The 10192-nt window shown below is 31.0% G+C and overlaps 1 protein-coding gene across 5 annotated transcripts in view; it reads left to right on the forward strand.

Moving 5' to 3' along the window:
- LOC108752301 overlaps positions 1-10192 on the forward strand; it is a 40002-nt gene that overhangs the window by 17247 nt on the left and 12563 nt on the right. The window contains exon 1 of one of the 5 annotated variants that reach the window (XM_018493034.1): positions 8430-8916. The exons of the other annotated variants lie outside the window; for them this stretch is intronic. The gene's annotated coding sequence lies outside the window, so the exon portion shown is untranslated. Of the gene's footprint in view, positions 1-8429; positions 8917-10192 lie in introns of those variants that run through there. 5 annotated transcript variants of the gene reach the window in all.

Here is a 10192-nt window from a genome sequence, read left to right on the forward strand (position 1 = left end):
TTTGAATTAATAGAAATAAATATCATTAATTGGTATTATTTGTTTTAAAAAACCTCAAGAAACATAGAATGCCCATAAAATATAGAATATTTAATTATAATTTCCAAAAAGATATATTATTTTTTTATCAAGTGTCTACCTTGAATTTTTCGTCTTTGACATAGAAACAAAAATACTCTACGAAAAACGGCATTTTGATAATTCCTGATATAAAAAGGAGCTTAATTATCAAGAATTAAAAATGTGACTTTTTTGTATATATAAATTAATTTATATTTGTTAATAAAAAGTTATTTAACATTTGAGTAAAATTGCTATAGCTATATACCAGTACAAATATTCTAATCTAAGAACGACCTTCGATTAGAAACGAGGAAATTAATATTTATTCCTTTTGTTTTCTTTATCGGACTCGATTGTGTGGCGCTTCAAGGTTGATGAGCTGGCAGTATAATGGAATGGCATTTATATATCTCGTGACTCGTTGCAATTCCGAGTAGACAACTTTGAATACTCCGCAATCTTGGCACAAATTCAGAAAATCTCAACATCAGAAATCCTCACTTTGACACCCACGAGTATAATCTTTTTTTTGTTTTACATTCATGCTACAGATAAATTACCAACATACGAGAAAGTGGATTTTGTAGCAGCATAATTTTATTTATATATATATATATACAGTAATAAATCTTCGGCAAATAATTGAACTACCACATGCAAAATTGAATGAATATTCATGAAAGTTAATTTTCCTTATGCACATAATTACATATCGTTTAAGGATATAATATAATGTCTCTCGCAATTCAAAGCATTATCAAAGTATAAAACGTTTATAAATTATTCTATTATTATGTCTGAGTATCCGTGTAAAATTTTAGCATAATTCTTTTATCTGTTTAAAGTTTATTGAATTTTTTGTTTACTTTGATTCTTACGTAAAATTGCAACTTGTAGCACTTTTTTTATGAAGAAATAACATTACAACTAAATTAAATTACTAAACAATCAGCGCCGTATCGGTCACAGTAAGATGTTGAACTACTGACTTAATATACATTCAATAAAATTTAAATTAAATTAAATATATATACTAATGAAACTAATAAATATTCGTGCAAAAATTCATTTTTAGATCCACTTATTTGTTTAAAAGTTATTTACATAAAATAAATAAATTTACATAAAAACTGCAGCAAAATAAGGTAATTGTACTGCATAAGTCATTAAGAGCCAAATAATATTGTTGTTTTTTACATTTGATTTCAGTGCGTATAATTTACTACAACATTTTTTTTATGATATTGACTTTTTTAGCTGATTTTTAGTTGATATCACTTGATATTATGCAGCCAAAATATTCTTAATATTTAATGAAATGTTGAAAAGATAATTAACATCACATATTCAATTATTTTTTATCTTATAAGTGAAATGAAACGTTCTCGTCAATCGTTGTTATATTCGTTGTTAGATTAAGTCAATGCTCTTCGACCTCGTCCCAAAATAACAGAGCACGCCCTCGTTGCTACATTACATTTTGTTCACTGCTTACCTATCAATGCCTTAGGATGAATCGTATAGACAATAAGAATACACATACACATTTATATAAAGCAATTAATAAACGTGATTAATAAAATTATTAATATAGGACAAGCGCTAAAAGTTACAGTACAGTATAACATAAGTCGAGAAACTAATTTAAATGTTTCTATATAAAAATATTTATTATTTAATATTGTTTCTAAGTCACTATAAATATTGTATTCTAGTCACGCCGCTCATCATGAATGCCTTCTACGTTGATTTTGTGGTAACAGAGGCTTCACAATTTTAGCGTATTAATCATCTCTCGACCACATCAAACAACTTCTGCCGCAAAAGGCGCAATGCGCTGAATTGATTTTACGCACAATGACAACAGATACTGCCTAGTTATCTGTTAGCGGTACATAATAGTGAAGTAAATTTCATTCGACAGTATAAAATAATAACCATTCTCTCTACACATACCAGATCTCTCTTATTACCGCTCTATTTACAGTTTCTCGATAACCTTGCACGTGTTTCTTGCAAGGTACTTCCATATCTGTGCCATGCGTTTTTTCTATAATATTAAAAAATTTAAATTTTTATTTGGTTCACTGGATACGTGAAAATAGTATAAAACAATCAATATGTTTGACTTTATTCTAATGGACTTAAATATTACAGTCATTTAATCTTAAAGCAGACACACATTTCGCATCGAATATATATAATTTTTGTTCCTAATATTTTATAGTGATTTTACCATATATTTATTTTTTAGATATAGCCATGATAATAATTATATTATAATTTAAAATCGATTTTGTCTTAATGTAAAATTTATGTGATATTAAATATTAAAATATGAAAAGTAGATAGATGTCAAAATGATTGATATGAAATAAAAATTAAAATAATTATTTTTGATTTAAAAATACTCTTTATTCTGACAAAAATTCGAAATTTTTAATTATTGAAATATATAAATATCGTTATAAATTGAAAAGCTGTGCGATGTGCATTATAAGTTATAACTTTTAATTATATTAATTATTTAATTACATTAATTATTACAAACATCAGAGAGTCAACATAAATTAAAAATAATAAATACAGATCGTTGAGAGACATCTAATTTAATATATTATTAGAAAAATTGGAAAAGAATAAGGATAGAAATATATATTGATTGATCAACGGAACTTTGTTATCACGTGAATATGATAGTCGGGATTAAACGAGGCATGACGGAACTCAGGCTATGCGCAAACGAACGACAATGATCTTGACCTCGCGATATATATGTATGTATGTATACGAATAACCATACTCGCAACCGAGGCCACTTCATATATGCGTATACCGCGATAAAGAGGGGAAAGTTACATGTCATCGTCGTTAAATGTGAAAGTAAAATTATTGTATTAACAATTGTAGGATCGGAATCGCGTTCGACGTTTTATGTGACATACGATAAATATATATGAATCGTACGTCTCGATTTCGACGCAAATGGCTTGAGAGCGCAATGATGAACTGTTTTATTAGTTTTATACTACGAGGCACGTTTAATTAAAACGTATTAATTAAAAAGGATAATCATCTCATTTATGATTTGTATCGCAAGTCTACATTTTCAGGTTTGTTTTTTAAATTATTTTTCTTAACATCCTTTATCTTAAAAAATAGGCACAATATTTGGTTTGGTTGATAAAGTATTATTGTTATCATATATTATATACATCCAACGTTCCATTGCAAAAATTTTGATACTATAATTAATATTGTTTTAAATAATGGCTATCCTCTTAGTTTAATTTTCTCAACAATTAAGAAGAGATTGCATAAAAAATGTCAGCAATTACTCGAGATTAGAATGAATCTACATCCGTTGAGAACTTTAAGCAAAAGTTTTTTACGATACCCTTTATTTCTTCTGTGGATATCTGTATGAATGATGTTCAAGCCCACTAAGGAGGCCTGACTCGAAGCTTTTTGGTCGGCCGCGGCGTTTCGTCCCGGTCCCACACTACTAGACTCATCAGTAAGGCGATGCAGTGTGGGACCTGCTTTAGACGCCTGGAATGAATTTAGATTGATGTTCTATTTAAAGGGAATTTTTGCGTGGCTGCGGTGCTCACGCGAATCCGAATGAGTCCCGTTGAACTTCTGATGGCGAGTCGCCACACTTCTGTTTCCGACAAAATTAAAAACTTTATTAACAACGTTCCAAGTGTGAGCATGGCGTATAGAGGTATCAACAAATTAAAGTCATTAAAGTTTTGAAAGATCCACCGCCTACGTCATCGAATTCTAATGTAGTCTATAGAACAGACTGCAGAGACTGTGATGCCTCATACGTCGGCCAGACCGGTAGAATGTCTAAAAGTGTAGATGTCGGAACACAGAAATCATATTAAGAGAAATACGACTCAATCTTCTATTGTCACGGAATATAGAATAGAGACGTCCTATGATTTTGATTGAGATAACATTAAAATATTGGACAAAGAAAAAATCTTAAATAAAATAATATTGTTAGAAGTGATTTACATAAAGGAACAAAAATATATATGGTATAAATTTACAAAATGACACTTTATCTTTTTTTGACCCGCTTTATTTAAAAAGACGTAGTGTTTTTTAATTTTTTTGTAGCCTATTATTACTTTTATTAAATAAAATTTATATCTATATACTATATTGTGACATAGTCTCAAGAAATATTTATATGATATTTTAATTTTTATATTAAAATATATTTATTCACTTTATAAGTCTAATGCCAGATTTTTTATATCCAGTGTGAAACTCTTTTTAAAAAATTGGTCAGATTTTTTTGTATATAGAATGTCTTGAAAAAACTGGTTTTTATTTTTAATGTTAAGGTTAAATGAAACTTGTGTGTATTTTATGTTATTTTTCAATTTATTTATCTTAAAAAAATATAATGAGAAATAATTTTCTTTAACACTATTTACATTTCTTTATTTATGTATTTCTATTTCTATGCTGCCTAAATCATGAACGACAGATCTACATATATGTTACTTTTGCACTTACATAAAATTATTTTGCGAAACATAAGTTAACGGATATAATTTGAGTCACGCAAACGAGACTACACAAACTGCACCTGTGCAGCATTTGTGAGTCACTGGAATTGTAAATGATGGTATCCATAGCTGTTTCGAAACTTTCGAGCACTGCACGACCTTGAGTAGCAATACGACAAAATATTTTCAACACAGTTTCTCGCTTAAACGAATACTAACTGTGTTCAGCAGAGAAAGCAGATTTGCAACTCTATTGTAAAATTCTTTAATATGATTGATTTATACATTTAGGTCTAATAAGAAACTAAGGGTAAGACCAATCATATTAAAGGATTTACAACAGTTGCAAAGCTGCTTTTTCTGCTGAACATCAGCAACCAGTATAAGCAACATATAGATTAGAAAAATATTATAGATGAGAGAGTAATTTCACATTAGAAAAGAAAAAGTATCGAAACTATCCAATAACTCTCTGAGAAAGTAACGAACATATAAGAAATTGAAATTAAATTTCTCAACGAAATGATTCTAATATTGTGGAAATATCGATATAGATTTAACATTGTGCGATGTTTATATACAGAGTGTTTGAAATTTAAATGTCAAAACTTCGGGAGCGTGTAAGGGATAAACTAAGGAAAAAAGTCCTATAGATACACTCGGTTTTTACCTCGTTTTGGAGAAAATTGTAAAAAAGATCGTGAGGCATTGATTTCTATAGTTTTTTTTTTTTTTAATTTATTGATCGTACCCCTATACGCTCCCGAAGTTTTGACATTTAAATTCCAAACACCCTGTATAATTCTCACCATCTTGATGTTAATATTAATGCTAATATACTAGATAACCCTTAATGTTTATATCAATACATCATGGTATAAATCTAACATATATGGTGTTAAATTCCCACATAATTGATGTTAATATAACATTAACACACACTGAGAGAAAAATAGTAAATTTTAATAAATATTTGTTTGAATAGTGTTAATTGAATATTTATTAAATGTAAACATATATTTATTTGGTACAAGAACCAATAATTGGATTAAACTACTATTCTTTATTTCGCGTTAGTACTATTCAAACAATTATTAAAAATTAATAAATTTAGTACATTTTTCTCTCTCTCGGTGCAGTGAGAATTATATAATAGATACCCTACATGACGTTAAATCCACACTAATATTTTTTAAAGTAAAGTTGGCAACAGAAGATATGAATGAAAATAATACTTTTTACTATACGGAAAGAAAAATTTTTCTGAATCACTTAAAACCTTAGCTAAATACAGACCTGGAAATAATTTTGTAGGAATTTCAAGCATAGACGATGCCGCAAAAAATTTATTCTAGCAACCAATTTCAGCATCCAATTCACATAATTATTTTGATGATTCAATAAAATTATTTTTAGATCTGTCTAGCTAAATTTTTAGATGTTTTGTAGCAAAACCATCTTTTCCGTATATACAGCTGTAGTTATATTAAATTGAAAATTCCGCGTTATATTCTCCGAAAGAGATTAGAAGAAGCTAATAAAAATTGTGACATAAACCTCGCGCAAACTTGTTCAGACGGAAATGTATACGACTGAAAAGAAACGAACACGTCGCGCGGAGTAAGGTGAAAAAAGCGGCGTAAAAGTCACTGGATCCTCCTTTACGAGATATCAGGTCGATAGATAATCTTACGGTGTGGCGTCGGCCAGTAGGTGGACATTCAATTTCGTAAATGGCCGCGGCGAAATCGCTACGGTCGTAAATCGTCGGAGTCTTATCGCGCGATTGCCAGTCGGCTAGCTCCTTCGTCCGATATCCCGTGAGCGAATCGAAAGGACGTCTCATATATGGGCTCGTCTGGGAACCGGAACCGGAAGCGGCCAGGCGTGAATAACGCGTCGTGGATGATCGCGTTCGTCGTGAACGATGCGGACGATGCGCATTATAGGGACGCCCCGTTACATAATCCGCGGCAGAGAACGACATTGGTGACAATCATTGAATTACCTGCGGCTGCGATCGTTCACGATTTTGTACGAGCGGAGTTTTCGTTCAGTTTCGCGTTATTCGTGGTATTCGCATCGCAAACGTCAAGCGGTGTCGCACGCGGAGTATATACGATCAATTGCGATATCAGTGATATTTGTCGGTATTCTATTATAATTATTAAAAAATATTTTGCACAGAGTGTGATAATTGTAATAATGGTAATGAAATATATAACATTTATATATAATGTATGAATTATTGTATTAATTATATATTAACTACACACATAACATATGTTTTATGTTTAGTTAATATATATTTATAATTAATATATTGTATAATATTAATTAATATGTAATATATAACATTTATACAATATTAATTTTAATTCATATAAATTTTTATTATAATTAATACCAGCGAGATTTCTCAGTAATTAAAGGTACTGACAAATATTCAACAAACGGTATAAAATAAAGAAAATATTTATAATTTTTTGTGGTAGTGAAATCGAGGTAAGTGACATTACGGTGCATCTTATCATCGCATTTACGACGTACAAGACAATCGAATTCGCTTAGGTTACATCGGTTTTAATTTCTGCCGCGAGCCTCCTCTCTGTCGCTCCACGAAGAATTGACACTAACGCGCTAATTTAATTCGTTCGGTTGATTTGATGAAGTGACTTGGCAACTCGTGTTAATGCAGCCATTGTTTTTATTCTTATAAGGAAACTTTTCTGCGCAGACGAGAGAAACCAGGTTAAAACGACGGAAACTTTTTTCGAAGTCTCACCGTATACAACAAAATTTAATTATACAATAATATATCAAATTAATTTATGAAGTTATAAACACCTTATAACTGTTGCGTATTATTCGTTGCTTAATTTATTTCTCCTAAGAGACTTCAGAGACCTCCAGAGTGCTGTCGAAACTTTTGAGAGACCGTCACATAGAACATTCACACACGTGATGTTCAGGAGGAATAATATTTCTATTATGTTTCCCATCTGACTTACGTGTTATTCTGTATGTCTAAAGTGTGTGGTATTAGGAATATCGATATTTGTCCTATCCCATGTGTTTGTAGTCACGACTTAAGTATTTAGGTGAAACGATGCCAATATTTAGCTTATGCGCGAGGTTTATAACTCGACTGAATCTAAAATTCGAACATTACGGCATTCGGAAAATTAAATCACGATCCTCATTCTGATAAAGCTTGACCGACGTGATATCTAGGTTGATGCATATAATTAACTTGCCCCTCTGGCACATACGGAGATGACCCACTCGTGGAAAAACGGTCATACACTCTAAATACATCTGTCGCAATACTTTTACGACTTTTAACTTAAAATAGCATTTTGGAGATTTCCAACATTTGACTTATTGTAAGGCAAAACATTTCGAGTTCTTCACATTCACTTTGGTCTATAGACTGTTTGACCTTTATTCGATGTCAAACAGAAATAAGCCCTTCATACCTATGTAACATTTTTAAGCTGCAATAATATTTTTACATTGAAAGTAATTAAACATTTAAATATTTCTCAAATTAAGCTCCTTCCAATAATTTACATAACAATGAAACTCTATTTTCCATTTCTATTTTCAAGTGAATTTTAATCGATTTCTTCTTTAAGCTTTTAGGAAATATCATTTTATTCAATAATTTTCACAGAATGATCACAGTTGCAGATTGCTCATTAAGTATAATTATGAAAAGAAATGCATAATTCCGAAATAATTTCTGTCCGAAAATAATATTTCGTAATTGTATTGATTATTTCTATTTACTTCAACATGCGACGGACATAAACAGTTTCGACCTGATCGAGGCAGTTCTCCAGGAGACTCGTGGGGAGTTCACGGAAGCGATTCGTGGCGCAAAGATGATCAGGTGAATTACGATCGAGAAAGCCGCGGTTCCATACTTTAGCTCGCGTGATAGCGCCTTAAGGCGCGAAAATAGAGCCTCCGCAGCTCGTTGTTGTCGTCGTCGACGTCGTCGTTGACGGTGCCCGAACGGACGCGGCTACGCGCTTAGTCTGTAACTGGAAGCGTACGCGAGAAGAACGAATTGCGCGGCGCATTAACTTGAGAGCTCGGTCTCACACGCAAGGAAAATAATCTGAGGAAGAACAACGGCACGCACGACGAAGACTTCGGTGACAGAGCAGGAAACGGTTCGCCAGAATTCGTCACGACGAAAGAACTGACGAGGCGTCGTGTCGTTGTCTCGCACGCCACGCCACAGGCACGAACAGGCAGGGACTGGAGTTCGAGGAGACGAGACGCGAATGAATCTGACGGACGTACTGATTGGATTGTAAGAAGAAAACGTTGAATTTTTTTAGACAGTTTATTGTTGTTTTTGTATAGTGAGATAAATTGCACAAGTATTTTTGGAGTAGAAAATCAAGATATTAACGAGCATAATTAGTGCGGATTATTTGAATGACAGATTACACTTTACTATATAATTTCTATATACCTACATGTGTAAGAATATCTGTGCTCTTGATTAATAATCAAAGTTCATAAAAATAAGAGGTGAGCTTATGAAAAAATTATTTGAAACCATTTATATAATTACATAAATTGAAGAATAAGTAAATCATAAAATCATTTAAACTGCCACAAATATGTGTACAAAGAACGATCTTGCTGAAGTATCTAAAAATTTAAAAGTAAAATACAGATCTGAAAATAATTTTGTTGTATTGTTAAAATAATTATGTAGAACGCTCAAACATGATAAATGCTGCAAAAAGTTTAGGATACCATCAGCTTGAACATTCTACGTAATAATTTCAATGATCCAACAAAATTATTTTCAGATCTGTATCTAACTGAATTTTTAGATTGTTCAGCAAAATTATTTTTTCCCTATATTAAAAACTAGTAATAAATTCAATTCTTTATTTATTGTTAGTTTATTACTGTACATAAAATTTATCTATATTCATTCGCAATGCATACAATATTATACGATACGAAGATAAATCTTGCATGAATAATACTTGAAAAAGTAAAAGACAGTATTGTTCTATCTTTTTGATAATTGAATAGATAAAAAATTGATTACAACTCACAATACGTTGACACTGAATTGTAATCGATTTTTTATCTCAAAAAGAAATAATAGACATGGTTGACGAACTGTCGTACCGCGTGTTTAATTGGATCTCCATAATAAGTTTCTTGCGTAATCATTAAATGAGAGCAGAGTAATCGAGGTCATTGCAAATATCGATCAACAGATCGTGCTTTAACTGAAAGTATTTTCGGAATCTCTAATTCGATAATTTTATGATATTATCGTCGAAAAGCGTAAATCGTTCGAACAAACAGCTAAAATATTTGATGAATGTAAACGAACCCAACAATTTGATGTAAAATTACATGTTTAAAATACAAAACGTACTGTCGGCATAACTTTTTACGCCGATTTATATTTTCAATATTTTGTTCCTATAATGTAGAAACACGAAAAACATTTTTTTAAATGCGACGTGAATTTAATATATTGAAAAACAAATATTTTAGTAAATTTAAAATGTAAATGTTTTAGAGATTTTAAAAACGATATATATATATATATA

This window comes from Trachymyrmex septentrionalis, unplaced genomic scaffold (genome assembly GCF_001594115.1).
Source record: "Trachymyrmex septentrionalis isolate Tsep2-gDNA-1 unplaced genomic scaffold, Tsep1.0 scaffold6, whole genome shotgun sequence".
Lineage (NCBI taxonomy): Eukaryota > Metazoa > Arthropoda > Insecta > Hymenoptera > Formicidae > Trachymyrmex > Trachymyrmex septentrionalis.